The 22154-nt window shown below is 42.3% G+C and overlaps 1 protein-coding gene across 9 annotated transcripts in view; it reads left to right on the top strand.

Annotated features, from left to right (window-relative positions):
• The window catches only part of LUZP1 (leucine zipper protein 1), a 104478-nt gene that overhangs the window by 60525 nt on the left and 21799 nt on the right, over positions 1-22154 (top strand). For 5 of the 9 annotated variants that reach the window (XM_053208732.1, XM_053208718.1, XM_053208737.1 and 2 more), the window contains exons 2-3: positions 7191-7297; positions 12185-12274. The exons of 1 other annotated variant lie outside the window; for it this stretch is intronic. The gene's annotated coding sequence lies outside the window, so the exon portion shown is untranslated. The remainder of the gene's footprint in view (positions 1-7190; positions 7298-12184; positions 12275-22154) is intronic. 3 more of the 9 variants (XM_053208740.1, XM_053208719.1, XM_053208739.1) reach the window with 1 other exon arrangement.

Here is a 22154-nt window from a genome sequence, read left to right as displayed (position 1 = left end):
CATTTGAGAGTCTGTACAGGAGAAAAATGACGTAAGAGAGTGGAGATCACTGCATATGAAGATAAGAGGGAATCAGATCCATAGTAGACATGAAAAGTTGTACTTTATGTATCAGCAGACCCTCTTCATTGTAACAATAGGGAACACAGAATGCTGACATATGGTTAGATTTGGAATTAGGGAGATGATGGTCTGAGTGTTGCTTCTTGGGGACAGTCATTTAGCTGATCGGGGTTGGAGGTTTATTGAGGAAAAAAAAAGAGGTGCAAGAGTTGTTTTGGAGAGTTGGAAAGTGAACCTAGCAAGGGGAGATATAGTAGGGTTGCTGGCAGCATCGAGGGACATGTTTGAGATTTTGTGGTGATAAATTTAAAATGTGGGGTGCCTTGCTGGCTCAGTTGGTAGAACATTCAACTATTGATCTTGGGGTTGTGGATTTAAGCTCCACGTTGGGCGTGGAGCCTGTTTAAAATTTTTTTTAAATTATTTTATTTTATTATTAAAAAAAATTTTTTTTTAATCTTTATTTTTGAGAGAAAGGGTGTGAGCAGGGGAGGAACAGAGAGAGAGGGCAACACAGAATCCAAAGCAGGCTCCAGGCCCTGAACTGTCAGCACAGAGCCCGACGTGGGGCTTGAACCCATAACCGTGAGATCATGACCTGAGCTGAAGTCGGACACTCAACCTACTGAGTCACCCAGGCGCCCCTAAAATTTTTTTTTAAATGATACCAGTCAGTAGTTGCATTTTCTCTACAGACACAGTTTATAACTTAGTGCTTTGGTGTAGGCCTGGAGAGGTTGTTAGTTTGGTTTAGTGAAGATTGAAGTTTTACTAGTTGAATATTAGGGGAGGGGGACAAATGAATTAAAGATATTTGCAAGGAACTGATTATAAGGGAATGACCACATGAAGGGAGGCATTGATTCCATTAAATTACTTAACTTCTCTCCTCTTTCTTTTTTTTTTTTTTTAAATGTTTGTATATTCTGAGAGAGATCATGAGCAGGGGGGGTACAGAGAGACTCCCACACAGACTCTGCATTGTCAGCGCAGAGCCTGATGTGGGTCTCAAACCCATGAGGCTGTGAGATCATGACCTGAGCTGAAACCAAGAGTCTGACACTTAACCATTTGAGCCACCCAGGCACTCCTCTCCTCTTTTAGAAGATGGGGATAATAGTATCTGTTTCACAGAGTTGTTCTAAGGATTTAGTTAATCCCTATAAAGTGCCTAGCACGGTGCCTGGGGCACAGTAAGTGCCCTGTATGCAGCTGGCAGTGTTAGCTCTATGGCCACCATCTCCTGAAACAGGGAACTGGCCTTCTTACCCATCTTTTGGCACCATTTGTCCTTGCTTCCATCTGTTGTCCATACTGAAGCCAAAGTGATCTGGAAATGTGCATACCTTATCCCTACTTAAGAGTTAAATGATGGGGCATCTGGGTGGTCTAGTCAGTTGAGTGGCCGACTTCAGCTCAGGTTATAATCTTATGGTATGGGACCTCCAAGGGCCTGTATGGTGTGGCTTGCTCCATACCTCTCCAGCCTCATTTCCTGTCACACTTCTTCTCCCTTGTTGGTCAGCCAGATCTACTTGAGCTCCTCATATTCAACATGCTCCCTCTTCTGCTTGGAAATGTCCTCACCACTAGGGGCAGCCTTCCTAGACCTCCCTATTAATGGGTCAGCTTCTATTAATTTAATAGTATGATTCTTCAATTAGTGTTTTCCTGTTGCGCTATACAATAAATGGCATGAAGACAGTTCTGTTTCTCCTCCCTATTTTCCTCAGAGCTTGATGCACTGTAGCCAGTCAATATTTGCACGAATACGTGAATGAATGAAAGAATGCACAAACTACCTATCAACCGCTTGTCGGTCTGTGTTATTTGGGATGTGGGTCAGGACTGATTCTCTTGAGAGTAAGATCTGAGAGAATTCCTTCCAGGGTGGTATAATGGAGAGGAGAAAGCACATTTTGGATCCAAAATACCTACATGAGAATCCACTTATCAGCTGTGTGACTTTGACCCTTTATTTCTTCCTCATTTATAAGGTAATCATGATGGTATTTACCCAATAGGGTTACTATGAAGATTGAATTAGGTAATAAAAGCACTTTCAGTTTCTTTCTCCTTAGACTGGTTGTTGTGACTTTGCTGTTTACATTTGCCATTACCTGGTCTAATCCTTTGGGCCCCTTGGTATCCTAATTATAGACTTCCAGAGGTTAAAGGGAGCCAGCATGTTCTTCTGATTTAGCCAACTTTCTAAAGCAGGTCTAAAACCAGCAATTTTAGACATGTGGTTCTATTGCTAAACCCCACAAACACGGGCTAATTGCAAGGAAGCCTAGTCTCAATTATAGCCTACTTGTTAGAAAAGGAAACAGCGGACAGGTGGCAGTCCTTGAGGGTCTGCTTTTAAATAGATGTCCTAATCGCAAACTAGTCTTAGCAATTGTTTATTAATAAATGCTTCCATAGTGTTTGAAAGTTCTTAAATCCTTTCTTTCTAATTCTAATCTTGTTTATACTCTTGGTTCTTTGTTAAGTAAGGTTTCTTTGGTAAGGTGGAAAAAGCCCTGGAGCTCAGAGAAGGGATTACTGGATTCTAGTCCTGTCTCTGTTATTAGCTTCCTAAAAGAGTCACAGGTCTTAATCTGTTTGCTCATCTGTTGTAGGGGGGATAAGAGTATCTGCCTTCTTATCCCAAGAGTTACAGGGATAAAAAAGTTATATCCTGGGAGAATTAGACCTTATTTTAGCAGCCCTCCATCATAGATGGGTATTGAAATCTGTTATTAACATAATTTAAGAATTAATAACAAGACTCTTAATTTATTCTTTAACAAATTGAATAATTGAGATATTCTAATAAATCAAATGAGTTGGCATGTCTCCACTTTTGCCTTTTGGGATCTATTACGGTTTTTTCAGGGGCAGACGGAAACAGCATGGGTAAGGGTTCATACATGTTGTTATTGGAAAGGGCCTTAAATATCATGTCGTCTGAGTTTTTTGTTCGACTGATGAAGCTGAGGCCCAGGGAGTATAAAAGTCATGTCTGAGGTGTCAGTTGTTGAACTTCCTGTCCAAGGCTCTTCACCCTAAGAGGCACCTCTTCTTTTTACCAGTTTCTCACTTGCTCTGTACCCTTCTCCCTCGTGGGCAGGTGGGATGGGTGGGAGGGGGATGAGAAGAAGGCAAGGCTTTCAGACATCTCTTCTGCAGGTTATGTGTTTCCCTCTGCTTTTACCTGGAATGTCTTGAACTCCAACATGAAATGACCTGAGTGCAGGAAGCTGGTCAGGTATGGCATTCAGGTTAGCTGCTTTTATCAACCGGGTGGCACCAGGTTGGCTCTCACCAAGCTGCTGGCACTCTTCAGCCTCAAACCCACTGATTGGTCACACTTCATCCTTCCATTGGCCCATTTACAGGTTGGCTTTTTGGTGAAGAGATTGCACAGGGCAGAAGAAAAACATTAAATCCCTCCTCATTTTTCTCCTGCCTGAGAATGTTGCTTCAGCAATTCCAGGTGAAAAAATGATGGTCTCCTTGCCTCTCAGTAGACACAATGGGGCACCAGATTTGACTCCTAGGACTTCGGATATTATTGTTATCTCAGGTTTAAATTTTTATCCTGCCCTCTCATTTTCCACCTTCACACTTTGTTCTTTGCTTATATCTGGAAGACCTCAAAAAGTTAATTAGTAGATATGAGGGGTGGCCTGCTCCAACAGAATTGCAGGTTAATGGTATCTCTGTGATCCTTAGTTATTCTGGGTCTCTCTGGTATCAGTTTTTCTGGTAACAGAAAGTAATCACTGTATACTCAGGTGAAGAGCTGAGGATGGTTCTTGTAGAGACTGCAGATGACACAGAGTTTTTCACTTTGGATAATTTCTGTTTATCTGTAGATTTCATGAACTCTTTTCTCTGTCATCTCCATTCTGTTCTTAAGCTCATTCAGAGGATTTTTGTTGTTGTTGTTTCAGGTGCTATAATTTCTGTTCTGAAACTTCCACTTTCAGAAAAAAAATTCAGTTTCTCTGCTTAGCTATAATTTCTGTTTTAATATCCTTGTCAAATAATTCCAGTATTTGGGTCATCTTGGAGTTGCCCTCTGCTAATTGTCTTTTCCCTTGCAAATGGCTGTAGTTTTTCTAGTTCTTTATGTAATTTGGGGTTGTCTCCTGAACATGAATGCATGTAAATGTTATGCTGTGGAGACACTGATTTCTGTTGACGTTTTTATTTTAGCAGGCAATTAACTCAGACTCAAAACTGCCAGGTTTGTCTCCCCTGCAGGGGTGGCTGTTCAGATCTCAGTCGTTCTTTTGCCCTTGACTGAGGTGCTTGGGTCCCACCCTGTGCATGCATAGTGCAGGGGTCAGCTAGAGATTTGGACAGAGTTCATACTCAACACCTGGGACTTTGCTTCTCTGGCTCTCTTCTTTCTTCCCATTATCTGTGGCTGCTCTGGGCACTGTCTTATGGTTCCTCCAGAGAGAAAGTCTAGGGTTTGTTTTTTGACTGGCAGTGTAGCTGGATAGCTCTCTGGGGAAAGCTCCAAAAATGGAGAATTCATCCCATCCCCGCCCCTTCTACCAGTTTTTGACTTCCCTCCAAAATCTGCCAGCCTTTGTTCACTTCAGACAGATAGTTTTTTTTGGCATTTTATCCAGAGTTTATGTTATCTGTTGGGGGATCATGCTGGAACCACAATTTCCTACTTGCATTTCTATCCATTATGAAAGTATTTTGGGAACAAAAGTGATACATATTTAAGAGAGCTTCATTCTTCAGCCATCAAATAAGGATGGACTCATTTTCAGTATGGCTCATTACCTCAGGTGGATTCAACCATGCTCACTTTAACATGCTTTGCAACCTGGGATCAGTCTCTTCTCCATGAGACTCATTTTCTCCTCTGGTAGATGAGGCAGTTAGACTCTGCATGATCTGTTAGGGTCCTTTCATCTCTGCTTCTAGACAGAGACAGACACACCCACCCATACCCATACTACCACCACTGTCTTCACTAGAAGTTAACAAGAAGGAGCAGAAGAGGTGCCAGAAGGAAGGGGTGTGGGTGGATCTCCCGGTGTGGAAAGCTCTCTGAAGGGGCAGCACTAAAGAGCCTGAGGGTATTTACAGTCATCCTCTTGTTCTGGGGACACAGGGTCAGTATGCCAAGGATGCAAGAAGTAAAGGAAAGAAAGAAGTCGTTTGCTGCTTACTTCCATCCCTTAGAAATAAGGACAGAATGTAGACAGTTGAAAACAAATCAGGATCATCAGGAGTTCCTGTTCATCTGATTTTGGGCAGAGCATTCTATCCTGTTTTGAAGAGAATAGCCCCCTGGGCCTTAGTAATATGCCAGGAAATGTGGCAAGAGATGGGGGAGGCAGTAGCTTTCGCAGGGCTGCTGCTGTCATTGTTATGGCTGAGTGGAGACAGACCAGATGTATGTGGGCATTTTTTGGAGTTCAGAATTCTTATGTAGGAGAGGTTCTAGGCTGTGGAGAGGAAAGTGTGTCTAAGGTGGGTGGAGAGGGGAAAAGAGACAGCTGTTGGGTAAGGGGCAGGGTTCAAGGTCTGTGCACCAGTTCTGAAGCTGTTTCAATAATTAAAATAGCTGTTTAAGTACATTAAATACTTTTTAAAAAGTGTGTGTGAGGGGAGGGTATTTGGGGAGAGCTAAAACTTCTCCCACATCCACTCAAGCCATTCCTTGGGTGCTGACCCTGGTATAGATCTTTTCTCCTACTTTTTTTTTTCTAGTTTCGTTGCTTGTCCCTAATTCTTTTCTGGTCTACTGGCTTGAGTGTTCAAGCCCCTCATCTTTCTTTTAAAGCCATTTAAAAAAACCTATCATTTGATTATCTCTCCATTTTAATTCTAAACCTTCTTGCTTTGCTCTGTAGGAGCATAGAGGCGGGGATGGACTCTACTATATATGTGTAATGGGTTTGGTAGTGGAGGTGTGGGAATGAGATTAAAGGGATCAACAGTTTGGAAGAAGGTCACATGGTGGCCTGTGTGATGTGTAAGGGAGGTATGGGCAGTTGTGAGAAAGAAGGGGGATAGTTTGCGTATAAGACCAGGTATAGATGCTTTACTTCCAGCTTAGAAGGTATCTTTCCATTCTTTGGCAAGACTTGGATGGACAGAAGTTTGCCCCAGATCTTCCACCTCCAGTAATTCTTTTGAAATTTTAGGGGTAATGTTCGGTGGGTTAGTAGACTTTTTTGGGTCTCCTGTAGAATGCTCATTACAAAACCAGAGGGTAAGTTTGCAGACAGAGATGCAATGCTTGGTTCTAATTGGTATTAGGTGGTTCGGGGCCCTTTGGAGAACCACATCTAGAAGGCAACCCAGTGACAGTCAGCCTGGTGAAGGGGCTTTTGTGTTAGACAGGTGTGGGTTTAAGGCCTGATTACCATTTATTTGCAAGCTGTAAGACCTTGGACCAGTCACTTGACTTCTTGAAATTTAGATTCTTTATTAGGGGGCAATATTGTATTATTGTCTCAAATTTTTTTAATGTTTATTTTTTGAGAGAGAGAGAGAGAGAGAGAGAGAGAGAGAGAGAGAGAGCGAGCACGAGAGGGGGAGGGGCAGAGAGAGAGGGAGATGCAGAGTCCGAAGCAGGCTCCAGGCTCTGAGCTGTCAGCACAGAGCCCAGTGTGGGACTCGAACCCATGAATCGCGAGATCACGACCTGAGCCAGAGTCAGACACTTGACTGGTTGAGCTGCCAAAGTGCCCCTGTATAATACTGTCTTGTGTACAACATAAAACATATTGCCTCGGGTGTGGTAGGTACTCCACAGATGTTTGGGGTTTTTTTCTTACCCATTTTCTAGAACATCTTATTTTTAGTAGATTCCTGGCTTTTACCCTAAACAGTTGGGTGACTCACCCTTTCCAAGTTTGTTTCTTTCCATAAATCAAGGGCATCTAACTGGTTGATTTCAAAGATCCCTCTCAAGCTGTAAGATGTCATGAGTTTTTAGACTATTGGGAAATGTATAGGTGTGTTAATTTAAGAAAGACTGTGTAGTCTCCCTTGAGACCATATCATCTGATAGGAAAAGGAAAGTCTTCTCTCCCCTCAGTTCGGTCTTGGTGCAATTCACATTTTACCTATCTCTTACTTTCTGTTTATATTCTGTCCAGGTCAAGAGGCAACTGCCATTGAAAGATAGTGAGTGCCTGTTTCTAAGACAGCAAAGTATCAGGAGAGCCCCCAGAAGCATTAACGGAAAGCTTAAATTACCTAAATGGTAAGTATGGTTGTACAGCAAAACCTGGCCACACTGATAGAATTGGATGGTTTCTGAAGTCTCTACAATTTGTGCAGCATTGCAGGAAAGGGAGAAAAGTTAATATTTGTTGATGACCTATTATGAACCAAACACAGTGCTAAGTACTTAATGTGTTTTCTGATGTAATCAGCCAGCCAGCCAGCCAGCCTAACCTTGCATTTGGTCAACAACTTTCAGAAATAGGCCTCACTACCACTTATTGAATACTTACTGTATGCCAGGCACCTACCACTTATTGAATACTTACTGTATGCCAGGCATGGTCCTGTTTGACATATGTTATCTCCCTTAGCATTTGCACCAGCCTTATGAGGTAAGTGCTGTTATTTTTGCCATGAGGAAATGAACCTGGAGAAGTTAAAGAACTTCCAAGTTCACACAGGGAGTAAATGGGAGGACTGGATTTCAGCCCTGGGTTATTTTCGTTGTACTGTAATGTTTCTCTTTTGAGAAAGTTACTTTTTTTTTGGTTGAGACAGTGACTTAATCTTTAAAAAGCAAAGCAAAATAAACAAATGAAAGATCCTTTTGATTGACAACTAGCTCCTTTTCCTAGCCTTTCTGGATTCTGTGTGCCAGTTATTTTATTGGTTGTTGTTGACCAAGGTGGAGAGCACTAATGAAATAGAAGCAGCTCGCACAGTGCATGGCCAGAGGCCCTTACCTAGTGGTTTTGGTCACCAGTGGTAGCTGGTTAATAGCTAGAGAAAAGTTCTCTGGACAGGCAAAGCAATGGGGCAGCTGCAAAATGAGTCTGGGAACAGGGTTCTAGGGATGGTTGTGGTGGGACATAGGAAAGGGATCTCAGCAAGGCCTCTCACTGTCAGGGTGACCCCTCCTGGGAAAGGGGCACATTAGATATAGCTCAGGCTCTTCTTAAAGGGGTGGGAAACTTTGAGGCAAACTCTTGCCCTGTTAACTGGTTCAGGATTCTTGTTCTATTCCTTTCCCTGGGGCATTTTTCCTACCTCAGGGAACTGGGTTATGACACTCATTTCTGGTTGGGTAGTGTGAACAATCATTTGTTCATTGATCTTTCTGATGGTGTTATAGTTTCTTTATTGAAGCACCAATTTTTTTTTGTATGTCTCAAGTTTTTATTAAATTCTAGTTAGTTAACATATAGTGTAATATTAGTTTTAGGAGTAGAATTTAGTAATTGATCACTTACATATAACACCCAGTTCTTATTACAACAGTGCCCTCCTTAGTACCTATCACTCATTTAACCCATCTCCCTGCCCACCTCCCCTCCAGCTAGCCTAAGTTTGTTCTCTGTAGTTAAGAAGCAGCAATGTTTTCTAATAGACTTCATGAATTTGACAGGGCGGGTAATCATTTTTTTCAACAAAACTCATTACACGTACCTATTGTACATAGAGTATTTTATTATATATACTGGGGCTTATGTTCTGATGGTAAAAATTGACCACTTAACTACATGCTTAGTACAATTCTTAGAGCTAGCCAGCTCTAAACAAAATGCTAATATAGCACTAAACAGAAAAAGTCCTTGTTCTCAAGGATTATATCCTGAAGGATAGAAACATTAAAAAAAAAAAAAAAGACAGTAACTAGATACAAATAAACTAGTAAGTAGATAAATAATGTCCACTAGGCGATATGTGCCCAGAAGAATAAAAGCAGGGTAAGGTAGTCAAGTGATAGGGAGCCTAGGGTCATTGCTCCTTTATGTAAGATCAGGGAAAGCCTCTGATGAGGTGACAATTTAAGCCGTTCTGAAAGAGGTGAGGAATCCAGCCAGGGATATCTGGGAGAAAAACATCCCAGGCAGAGGGAGCAACAAGTGTAAAAGCCCTGATGTATGATGTGACTTGTCATGTCCTTCACAAGGAGGCCAGTGTGACTGCAGTGGAGGGGTAGGGAAAGAGTAGTAGGAGTCAGGGCAGAGAAGCAGCGGGACCCAGAGTAGGTAGGTGCTCAGAGCTAGTGTAAGACCTTTGGAGTGCATTTTATTCTAAATGAGATGGGGGAGCCACTGGAGAGTCAGAGTAGAGGAGTGACAAGAATTGACTTAGGTTTTTTTTTTTTAATTTTTAATTTTTGAGAGAGATAGAGAGTGCATGAGCAGGAGAGGGGCAGAGAGAGAAGGGGACAGAGAATCCCAAGCAAGCTCCACGCTGACTGCAGAGAGCCCAATGCAGGGCTTGAACTCACAAACTGTGAGATTATCACCTGAGCCAAAGTCAAATGTTCAACTGATGGAGCCACCCAGGTGCCCCAAATTGACTTATTTTTTGAGAGGCTTAGACTGGTTGCTGTGGGAGAATAGACTGGGGGGTGGGGGAAGGTGGGGAAAGGTAGGCAGTGTAAAGCGTAGAGACCACTTTTGCAGTGATCAGTATAGTCTAGGGGAGGGATGATGGCTTGGACTAGGGTCGTAGGGTGCATAGCCAGGAAGTAATGGATTTTGGACATATTTTGAAGGTATGGTCAACTAATTCTCCCTGTAGAGATGTTTTTGTTTTTGTTTAGTTTATTTTTCAGAGAGTGTGCAAGTGTGGGAAGGGGCAGAGAGAAATGGGGAGAGAGGATCTGAAGTGGTCTCTGTGCTGATAGCTGAGCCTGATGCAGGGCTTGAACTCACATATTGTGAGATCATGACCTGAGCCAAAATCAAGAGTCGGATGCTTAACCGACTGAGCCACTCAGGTGCCCCTAGAGTTGTTTATCTGGACTTAACGTCTAGGTCACATGGGTTTGAGGGTATCATTGGAAACTTGACAGTGATCCCTGGTTAAATTCTAAAACTGACTGAGCAAAGGATGAGAACACAGTGTGTCCTAGAAGCCACTTGTGTTCACTAAGTAAGTTATGTTAACTGATAACAATTCTTTGTTTTCTTTAAGCTCTGCCTTGATTTTATTTAAACTATAAAAGCAGGACAAGTTTATTTTAGAAATATAGAAAGTAAAGATTAAGGGGAAAAAACTCAAACTACCCCTATATAATTACTACATAACATTTTGATGTATATCAGGACAATCCAGTTTTGAAAAGATTCTAGGCTGGATGGTCAGGAATATGCTACAAAAATAACACATCCTAATTGCTAAAATTAGGTATTTAACATTTTCTCATGCGATCCCAAGACAAAATTTTGGGCTGGCTTGCATGCACGTATTGTAGAAGTATCAATAATGGATCAATGTTTATCAAGAGGGGCTGTTTTTTGTGGCATTCTGGATAGCTGTTCTTGGTTATATTTTGTTTAACTGCTTGAACATAAATTTGGATGAAGATACAGAAAAGATGTGCCTATCATATTTACAGTGAATGTTTCTAAGCTGGAATGTGTAGAAATATTTAGACAATTGAAACTATTGATTGAAACTAACTTTCAAGTTAAAGTGTGAAGAATAGTAAATAATTTGAGCTAAAACTTACATAACACTTAAGATGAACTGGGTACTTATCTAAGCACTTCACGTATTAACTCATTTACACTTACAGTAACGCTTTAAGGTCGGTATTGAAGCGTAGAGAAGTCAGGTAACTTATCCAAGGACACGTAGCTAGTAAGTGGCAAAATCAAGGTTTGAGCTTGTTTGGCTCCAGTGTCTGTAATCTTTAATCTTTGTACCATACTGCCTACAAAAGATGTAAGAAATAAGTTCTATACTTAAGTTATTAAAATTAGATTTAATAGCAGTTTATTTAAAAAAAAAATCACAGAAACTACACACTGGTAGTGTGACTGCCAGATTAGCTCATGCAGTCTTAAGCTTCATTATTAAAACTGGGTTAACCAGGTCATCTTTGAAATCCTCCCCCACCCCTTTACCCCATTGCTACTGTCTTCGTTCAGGCCCCTATTCTATCTCTTGCCTTGACTATTGTAATATAGCTCCCTAGTTTGTCATGTCAGAATGTTCTTTCACAAATGCAGTTCTGATTGTGTTGCTCTCTTGCTTAAATCCCTTTGTTCAAAGCAGCTTGCAAATTTGCTTCCCATGTCCACTTGTAGGCATGTAGTATGTTTTGGAGGGTCTGTACAGGGTGTTCTATTTATTTATTTATTTATTTATTTATTTATTTATTTTATTTATTTAATTTGTTTTTAGAGAGAGAGGATGAGCAGGGGAGGGGGGCAGAGGGAGAGAGAGAGAATCTTAAGCAGGCTCCACACTGTCAGCATGGAGCTGGAAGCAGGGCTCAATCCCACCACCCTGGGATCATGACCTGAGCTGGAATCAAGAGTCGGATGCTCAACCAACTGAGCCACCCAGGCGTCCGTTTTATTTCCTTTTTGAATGAGTTGGCTACATATAAGAGATTCATATAAAAGTAGAACACGATCTCCTATTAGCTATTGTGTGACCAGGCCCCTGTCATCATTAACATTATTGGCCTGATCTCTTTGGCATTTGCACTTGCAACCTTTGGCATAAAGGCTAAGTACTTTCTTTAAAAAAAAATTTTTTTTTTAATGTTTATTCATTTTTGAGAGAGAGACAAAGCATGAGTGGGGGAGGAGTAGAGCGAGAGGGAGACACAGAATCTGAAGCAGGCTCCAGGCTCTGAACTGTCAGCACAGAGCCCAGCGCGGGGCTCGAACCCACAAACCGTGAGATCATGACCTGAGCCAAAGTCAGATGGTTAACCGACTGAGCCACCCAGGCGCTCCCCTCCCCCACCGCCGGCTGCCTTTTTTAAAAAAAAATTTTTTTAATGTTTATTCATTTTTGAGAGAGAAGGCTAAGTGCTTTCTTGAATGTGGTACCCAGATCTTAGATGTAGTTTGGTCAGTACAGGATACAGTCAGACTTAACCTTCATTTAAACTACCACACATTTATAAGGTTCCTGCCTTGCTCCATCACAGTATTCAGTGCCGACGTCAGGAAAATAAAGATGACACAGTCCCTGCTCTCCGAACTTAGAGCCCAGTAGAGGAATACAGCTATATGACCAAGTAAGTATCATGGGTACAGTGATGGAAGTATTTACAAAGCTTACGGGGGTGCATATTGTTGTGGGGGGGGCTGTCTGAAAAAGCTTGAGAGAACAGGTCCTGCTGTGAAAGATGTTCACCATGGGAATGGGGTGGAGGAGGCTGGAAGGAAGAGGATAGGGGTGAAAGCGCAATCCTAAACTTGTTCCTGAAACACCACCACCTCAGCCTGTGCACTTGCTGTGAGATTTCAAGGGTGTCTATGTTGCGCCCTGTCTGCACTCTGGCCTTACCTGCTCTGTTCCTCCCCTTGTGCCTCTTCACTCAGTCCTGCTGCATTAAAGTTCCCCAAATGCAGTGATGTTTTGTTCCCTCTGTCTCCCTCCCCTCCTCTCCTCTCTTCCCTTCCTCCCTCCTTCTTTCTTTGCTTTCTGTAAATAATTATTTTATACCCTTTATGTACCAGAAACTGTTCAAAGTGCTGAAGAGATAGCAGTAAAAAACAGCTACAGATATGAAAAACCATGTTTCTGACCTCATGGATCTTAAATTCTACTAAAAAGAGACAGTAATCAAGTGGTTAAGTGTGCTTTAAAAAAAAAAAAGAAAAAGTCTTGGAGCTGTCCAGAGGTGGAGTGAGTTGCCTTGGGAAGAAATGAGTGTCTTTCCCGTCTTTAGAAGTATTTGAACAGGAGCTAAATGGCTACTTGTGAGGTACCTTCTGCATTGACTAAAAGGTGGGAACAGACGGTCTTTGACTCCTTTCCCACCTAGATAATCTCTCTCTGTGCTCCTTGGGCTACTAACTATTGAAGTTTGCATATCTAAGACGTGAATTTGTGATGCTGGGAAAAATAATTTAGGCCCAGCAATGAAATAGAAACGCTCAAGAGGAAGTGGTGTGACATGGATAGTCTAAGGGCTTAAGACAGGTGACTAGAAATGGTTGGGAGAAGGCTGCTTAAAAATAGTCTTCCCATTTTCCCTTTGATCAGGGGTTGGCAAATGGTGGTCCACGGGCCCACTGCCTGTTTTTGTAAATAAAGTTGGATGGAACACAGCTCATACATTGTGTACAGTTGTTTCATGCTACAAGGACAGACCTCCAACTTGGGTCTTCTGAAGCCTGAACTATTTACTATTAAACTAAGTTGTATACTTCTATGTATACTATCAAACGTTTCAAGATTGAAGTATAATTAACATGCAATGTTATATTAGTTTCAGATGTACCACATATTGATTCAGCAATTCTACTCCTAGCTTATGATGATGGATACTGTCAAACTCTAAAGACAAAGTTTGTCGACCCCCTATCTTCAATGACTGTTGGGAACAGGAAGTGTGAATCATGACAGCTATGTTAGGGGGAAAGGGCAGGGCAAGTCTGATTATGTTCTATTTCAGACTTTCCTGGTCCAGTGGGACAGGAAGAAGAGCCAGCCTCCGAAATGCTAGATAGGGCCATTTGGAACTGGGTTCAAGAACTTTGGTAGAAAGGAGCCCTGAATGAGAGAGAATTGATGCTGTATCTTTCTCATGTGAATGGGAACTCAGCTAGACACTGGTGTGGAGGGCAAGCTGGCATTGAAGGATGGGACCACCCTTGCCTCTTTTCCCTTTCCTATGATTCCTGAGGTTTAATATCAACAATTTTTCCCCCCAGAATCCACCCTTGGGCACAATTAGTCACTTCTTCTGAGCTTCCAGTGCAACATACATCAAGTGGTAAAATGTGCTAAGTGAAAAAGTATGGTAAGAGGACTGGAAGCAAAAGGATGGGTGTTGTATTGTGTGTGACTGTCAGGGAGGCTTCTTCATTATTGTTTTATAGTTAGCTCTCTCTTTCTGATGACTTAAAGGCAAGGGTTAGGTCTTGATAATCTGTACAGCACTTGGCAAAATGCTAGGTGCATCATAGATGTTCTATAGGTGTCTACAAATGAATTTTATCTGGATAAACATACTGTTACTAGGGCATGTGGGAGGTACTGGGAAGAGAGGCATCTGCCCCTCGCCTTTGGATGGTCCTGGAGACAGCAAAGCCATTTCTTTCTCTGGCTATGCGTAGGGCCAAAAGGTTAGAGAAAAGTGGCACTCTAACTCCATTTTTGATCAAATTTCTTGTTTTCTCTGGGCAGAAGGGCTGATTTTAGTGAGAGGCTATTTCTAGGAGGATTTTGCCTGGTGAAACTTACCTTAGGTATGCATAGGATTTTTCAGAGCCCTTTGTAGCTGACGTTTTGTTGTTGTTGTTGTTGTTGTTGTGTGGTAGGTGGGGTTGGTATTTGTTCATTTGCTCAGAGGAGGGCGCTGGGGCACAGAGATTATTGATTTGGCCAACAGAGTAACATTCTCAAAATAATATGGACTGTGGAAGTAGACTTGGGTTCAACATCTGGCTTTCCTCCTTGCCAGCTGTGTGACATTAGGAGTTCAAAGGTTCCTATCCCATAACATTTTTGTGGAGACTGAATAGAATAATAGTAATAGCTACTGCTTGTTGTGACTTAGGGCAAGGCATTCTGCTAAGTCCTTTACATCCCTGGGGATTACCATACTTGTATGGAAGAGAAAGCCTTAGGTGATTTAAGAAAAAGTAAAGGGTAGATCTGAGGTTCCGAGAGAAAGCATGTGAATTAAGTACTTAATATATTGTCTACAGTACAGTAGTGCTCCATTGGTGGTTGTCCTCTGTACCTTTTTGTTATTGGTCTGTGAATAATCAGAACTCCTCACTTTGTAAAAATGCTTAAGAGTTTCCAGGCAGGTGTTTCTGCACAATGGGAAGAATTCTGGATAGTCAAGAGACTAAAGTCCTTACCTTTTCTGAGTTGCTAGAGAAAAAACAGTATTTACTTCTGAATCTCAGTTTCTTCATTTTTAAAGTAAGGGGATTGGGCCAAATAGGTGGTCTTATTTTGTAAGTTTTTTTTTAAGTTTATTTATTCTGAGAGAGAGAGAGAGAGAGAGAGAGAGAGAGAGAGAGAGAGAGAACGAGCACAAGCAGGGAGGGAAGGGGCAGAGAGAGAGGGAGAGAGAGAGAATCCCAAGCAGGCTTCCTGCCATCAGTGTGGAGCCTGATGTGGGGCTTGCACCCACAACTGCGAGATCATGACCTGAGCAGAAACCAGGAGTTGGACGCTTAACTGACTGAGCCACCCAGGCCTCCTAAGGTGGTTTTATTTTAAACGAAAGTGGTGGAGTTCTTTCTTTACTGTCATATTGGGGAAACCCAGTATGTTAAAAAGCTAGAAATCGGTTGCGTTGGTTGATGAAAATGAGAGAAGGAGCCTGAAGCTCAGTCTGCTCAAACCTTCTCCCTGTTCTCTCCCCTGCTCCGAATGACCCCTGAGGGGATTTGCTGATCCCAGATTGAAAACCAGTGGACTGAATGATCTTTTAGCTACATTTTGGCTCTGAAATCCCACTCTAAGGAGTGGAAAAAGATCTGGTATAGACCTGAAAGCCCAAAAGGGCAAGTTCAAAAGGAAAAGCACTAGGACTGAGACTCTACAGGTGACACTGGGCTTGGGATGAGGTCATTTGGGGCATCACCACAAGACCAGGTATCTGTGCTGCCATATCTGCCAATTGTTTTCACCCTTGTAATCCATGAGTAGCTTGTTGACATCATTTTTATTGTTTTGTGTTAATGGTTAGTGCCAAAGAGCCAATAAGCCATTTAATAATGGCTCCAGCCATTCAGCCACTCATTCATCAAATTTTACGCATTAATAATGGACTAGGCTTCCTGCTGTGTACTGAAAATACAGTGGTGAATAAGAAACAAGTTGGAGAAACAAAATGGGTAAATACAACTTGAATACAGTGTGATGTGTGTTGTGAATGGACCAGTACAGCCCACACTGTAAAAGCAAGGAGAAGCCCTGCTTTGCCCTGCAATTTTGGGGAGGAAGTTGCTGCAGAAGATTCCAGGAGGAGGTATTGTCTAAGGTGGCATTTGGAGAAATGAGAAGGATAACCAGTCAAGCTAGTAAAGGCCTGGAGATGATAGAGTGCAAAGTTTGTGGGCTCCAAGAGTGTGGAGCCCACATGGAGTTTGAAGACAAGGTTGACTAGATAGGCAGGGCCAGATCCTTTGGGGCTTTGCATGCCTTCTTGGGGACTTTGGTCTTTATCCTGAGAGCAATAAGTACTTTGAAAGGATTTTGAGTAGTGGTTTGTGAAACTCCTTCTCTTCACACTTGTAGTATGTGCTGTATAGTTACTGGGCTTAGCTTTTCCATTTCTAGTGGTGTACTGATTGCTTCATATCGAGTTTTGAACAGAACATATAAAATTGGCACTAAAAGCCAAATGAATAAGCAGTAGGATTTGTGGATTCTGCTAGTTCAGAATTACAATTTATAGATGGGACTATATTAGGGTTTAACATTTCTCTCTTCTGAAAATGGGATTTGTTTATGAAAACTATAGTATAAACTAGTATAACTAAGAGTTGCTGAGGGGAATGTTTCAGTTTGGGGTAAGCTGGGATTTTTTTTAAACAGCTTTATTGAGATCTAATTTATATATCATAAAGTTCATCTCTTTAAAGCGTATAACTTTATGGCTTTCTAGCATATTTACAAGGATAAGCTGATTTAAAGTACTTTGTGGACACATCATATATCATTTGTTTTCCAGTAACTACTGTGCCAGTACAGATCCTTTTAAAATTGGTTTATGGCCCGTATTTAGTTCAGCCCTCTATTTCCTTCACCCTGTGTATAGATTGGTAAGGGTTTTGCTTGTTGGTTAGTTTGTTTTTACCATACCACTAGGCAAAAGGCCAAAAACAAATGGCACTTGAAGTAGGAAAAGTGGATGGGAATAAGGGAAAAGGTTTTTTTTTCTTATATAAATATATAAATTTAGGGTTTTCCCCCTTCCATTTTTTAAAAATATAATTTATTGTCAAATTGGCTTCAACGCCCAGTCCTCATCCCAACAAGTGCCCTCCTCAATGCCCATCACCCACTTTCCCCTCTCTCTACCCCCCCATCAACCCTCAGTTTGTTCTCTGTATTTAAGAGTCTCTTATGGTTTGCCTCCCTTCCTCTCTGTATCTTTTCTTCCCCCCCCTCCCTTCCCCCATGGTCTTCTGTTAAGTCTCTCAAGATCCATATATGAGTGTAAACATATGATATCTTTCTCTCCCTTCCAGTTTTTTTTTTTTTTAAGTTTATTTATTTATTTTGAGAGCAAGAGAGAGAATGAGCTGGGGAGGGGCAGAGAGATAGGTGGGCAGAGGATTTGAAGCAGGCTCTGTGCTGACAGCAGCGAGCCCGAAGCGGAGCTTGAGCTCATGATTTGAGTCGAAGTCCGCTTAACTAGCTGGGCCATACAGGTACCCCTCCCCTTCCATTTTTGAGAATGAGAAAGCATATAAACTGGCAAGAGAAGGATGGGAGACCAAAAGAAGCAAAGATGAGAGGTTAGAGAAGGATGTATCCAGGGAAGCAAAGTGGTGGAGAAATAATCCAGGAGAGGGTAGGATCTCAGAGGCTGAGAGAGGGAGACTGTATTTCCCAAACCTCAGAGGTCTTGGTATTTTTAAGGGTGGTGCATGGGTTCCATCTGGTGGCTGTAGGCTTGCAGTGCAGTCAGTAGAAAGGATCTTGGCGTTGGAGACAAGTGGCTTTTGTCATTTCCACAAATCTTTCCTTTGGCCCTATGTTTTCTTGTGGGATCACTGATGAATCCATTATTCTCTTTCAAGTGGTAGCTGTTTTTCTGTTATGGCTCAGACCACGTTCCTCCCCTCTTTCCCCCTAGTTTTAAATCTAATCTCATCAGACTATAACACCCAGCACCCTTAGTCCTGCTGTCACCTTCTTACACCCCCAGTTCCCCAAATTGCCTCTGATTTCTCAGTGGCTTTAGCTTCTTGTTTAATGTCACTTTTTCCAGCTGTGGTCCTTTTAAATTTTTTTTTTTTTAACGTTTTTATTTTTGAGACAGGGAGAGACAGCATGAACAGAGGAGGGTCAGAGAGAGGGAGACACAGAATCTGAAACAGGCTCCAGGCTCTGAGCTGTCAGCACAGAGCCCGACGTGGGGCTCGAACTCACGGACTGCAAGATCATGACCTGAGCCGAAGTTGGCCGCTTAACCGACTGAGCCACCCAGGCGCCCCTCTGGTCCTGTTAATTTGTGGTGCTTTCAATGTACAATTCTTTTTTTTTTTAATTTTTTTTTCAACGTTTTTTATTTATTTGGGGACAGAGAGAGACAGAGCATGAACGGGGGAGGGGCAGAGAGAGAGGGAGGCACAGAATCGGAAACAGGCTCCAGGCTCCGAGCCATCAGCCCAGAGCCTGACGCGGGGCTCGAACTCACGGACCGCGAGATCGTGACCTGACTGAAGTCGGACGCTTAACCGACTGCGCCACCCAGGCGCCCCTCAATGTACAATTCTGTGGTCCTTGCCTCTCAGTTATTTTTCTCTTCTGGTGATTTTTTTTTTTAAATTTTTAAATGTTTTTTATTTTTGAGAGAGACAGAGACAGAATAGAATGTGAGTAGAGAGAGAGGGAGGCACAGAATCTGAAGCAGGCTCTAGGCTCCGAGCTGTTAGCACAGAGACTGACGCGGGGCTTTAACTCATAAACTGTGAGATCATGACCCGAGCTGAAGTCGGACACTCAACCAACTGAGCCACCAAGGCGCCCCTCCAGTGATCTTTTTAAAACCCCATCCTACCCCCAGCATTCGCACAATCATGCTCATCTGTGACCAAAAACTTCAGGTTTTTTATTTTATTTTTTATTAAGACTATCTTAGGGACACCTGGCTGGCTCAGTTGGTGGAGTGTGCAACTCTTGATCTCGGGCTTGCAAGTTTAAGCCTCACATAGGGTGTAGAGATTACTGTAAAAAATAAAATCTTTAATTTAATAAAATCTTTATTTTAGAGCATTTTTCGGTTCACAGAAGAAAGGGGAAGGGAAGAGATTCCTTATATACTCCCTGCCCGCCTTTCCCATTATCAACATCCCTCACCAGAGTGGTATATGTTACAACTGATGAACCTCCATTCACATGCCATAATTGCCCCAAATCTGTAGTTTATGTTCTGGTTCACTCTTGGTGGTGTACATTCAGTGGGTTTGGACAAATGTATAATGACATGTATCTACCACTGTGGTATCATATAGAGTAGTTTCACTGCCCTAAAAATTCTGTACTCCACTTATTCATACCTAGTTTTTGACATCAGTTACTGCAACCCCTTGGTAATTTCAGTTCCTGGAGATAGATTCCCCCTCTGGTTACCATCTCTTGCCGTTCAAGCTCACTCCCACTAGGACCCTAACTCCAGCAGTCCTTCTGTCCTTGTTGGTACTTTCCATTCATTTGGTCCTATTAAATTTTCACTGTTCTTTGTATGTTCTCATTCCTCTTTACTGAATGAACTTAAGTTCCCTTATACATGCCTGTAATTCCTGTGGCCTTCTCTTGCTTTGTTGAATTCATCAGTTCCAACCTGGTTCAATGCAACTCTGTCTTCTCTGTGCGTTCATCTGGTCAGCTGAACAAGACTGGTTATAAAAATACAACCTTGCTGATTGGTTTCACTTTAAATCCTAACCATGAATTTTAAGTGGGCCTTTAATGTTGCCTGGTGATCGTTCTGTATTTCCCACTCACCTGGCTGACCAGATCTGAAACCTATAATACTTTACCCCCCACTGACACTTTAAGAGGATGACCTTACTTTCTATTTCAGCGAAGATGCAAAAACCACCTAAAGAGAACTTTACTAGACTCCTGCCACCACACCTGTCTTCCTCTGCCTTGCTGTCTGTCACCATGCATGAACTGTGTTCTCTAGCACTGCTGCTTGTACTTTATGCTAGAGCCCCATTTTCTCTCCTTTACCCAAGAATATTCATTGCTCCAGAAGGTTTCTGCCTTTCATAATTTGTCAAAATTTCCCCTTTTTCCTGGATCGTATTCCAGTATACCAGCATGCTTTTTCTTCTGTCTTAAAAAGAAACACTTTGATACCACTTTTTCTGTCAGTGGCCTCCCCACCTATTTGCTCTGTTTTTTTTTAACAGAATTCAGAAGTCATCTAATATTTGTGTTCTCCAGTTCATCACCTTATTTTCTCAAACTCTTTTAAAAAATTTAAAAAAAATGTTTATTATTGAGAAAGAGACAGAGTGTGAGTGGGGCAGAGGCAGAGAGAGGGAGACACAGGATCTGAAGCAGGCTCCAGGCTCTGAGCTGTCAGCAGAACCCAACACAGTGCTCCAACTCACGGACTGCGGGATCATGACCTGAGCCGAAGTCAGATGCCAACCAACTGAGCCACCCAGGCACCCCTCAAACTCTAATAAAACTTTCACTTCCATCACTTTACAGTGCTGCTCTTGTCAGGGTGACTTCCATGTTGTGAAATTTAGTGGTCTCTTCTCAGCCATCATTTTATTTGAGCCATCAGCTTCACCTGACAGAGCTGAGCACTCCTTTCTCCTTGAAAGGCTTTCTTTGCTGGGCTGCCATGATACTATATTCTCCCCGTTTTCCTTTACCTTGCCGACTTTGTCTTTGTGTCCTTTGCTGTTTATTCTGCATTTCCACCAGTAAAAAATATTGGCCACCTTGGGGCTCAGACCTTTGACCTCTTGATTTCTTTGTATTTACTCACTTCGTTGACAGTCTCATCCAGATCATGGTTTTCTAAGCCATCCATTCTTTGTTGACTCACAGATTTATCTGTTCAGCCCATTCTCTCTCCTGAATTCCAGACTTGTAACTAATACACATCTCATAAATAGTGTGTCCCAAACCGAGCTCCTGATCTTCCTTCTCAGATTGCTCATCCAGTCGTCCCTGCTTGAACTGATACCAATTCCATCCTGCTGCAAATTCGGACCGAAACCCTTGGAGTCCTCTTTAATCCCTTTATCTCACACCTCACATGCGATTCAAGAGCAAATGCTGTGGTTCTGCTTTCAAGTGGCCAGAGTTGGGCCACTTCTTACCATGTGTGTGGCCACTGTCCTGGGCCAGGCCACAATTACCTTTTGATTCGATTACTGTACTGGGCTCCTTTTGGTCTTCTTGCTCTTACTCTTATCCTCTGTGGTCTGTTTTGAGCACAGCAGTCATGTCCATCTATATCTTGTTTTATAGGGCATCCATCTTTATTTTTTGTTATTGAGGTATAACATACGGTGTACAGATCTTCAGTTCTATAACTTGATGGCAGGAATCTATCATCCATAGAACATCCCCAGCAGTCTCCTCCTAGTCACTGTCTCCCCAGAGGTAACCACTCTCTCTATGGATTAGTTTTTGCCTCTTTTTCAACCACATAAAGTGAAACCATATAGTCCAGATCGATCCCTTTAAATCCAAGTCAGAATATGTTACTGCTCTGCTCAGAACCTTTGGATGGGTCTCCATTTCTTAAATGAGAACCCAGAGGCCTCCCCAGGGCCTGCAAGGTGCCCCCACTGCCTCTTCAACGCCATCTCTTGATCCACTCCTTTTGTTCCCTCAGCCCCAGACACGCTGTTCATATTCCTTGAATACATTGAGTATGCTCTTTTTTTTGTAGTCTTTGTCTTCAGTTTTCTCTTTGCCTGGAATGTTCTTTCCTAAACATTCTTCCTTGCTTCCTTCAAGTCTCTGCGTAGGCGCCACCTTGAGGCTTACCCTAATTGCGCTATTTAAAATTGCAGCCTCCTCTCAGCACTCGCCCCGCCCTCCCATAAAGCTTGTTGTCTATTAAACTTACCTTTTTTTTTAAAGGGCACTTTTAGGTTCACAGCAAAATTGAGCAGAAGGTAGAGATTTCCCATATACCTCCTGCCCCCACATGTGCACAGCTTCCTTCATTATCCACATTCATTACAACTGATGAACCTACATTGACACATCAT

This window comes from Acinonyx jubatus, chromosome C1, assembly GCF_027475565.1.
Source record: "Acinonyx jubatus isolate Ajub_Pintada_27869175 chromosome C1, VMU_Ajub_asm_v1.0, whole genome shotgun sequence".
Classification (NCBI taxonomy): Eukaryota; Metazoa; Chordata; class Mammalia; order Carnivora; family Felidae; genus Acinonyx; species Acinonyx jubatus.
The sequence above is the reverse complement of the archived record's forward strand: the minus strand, read 5'-3'. Positions and strand labels throughout refer to the sequence as shown.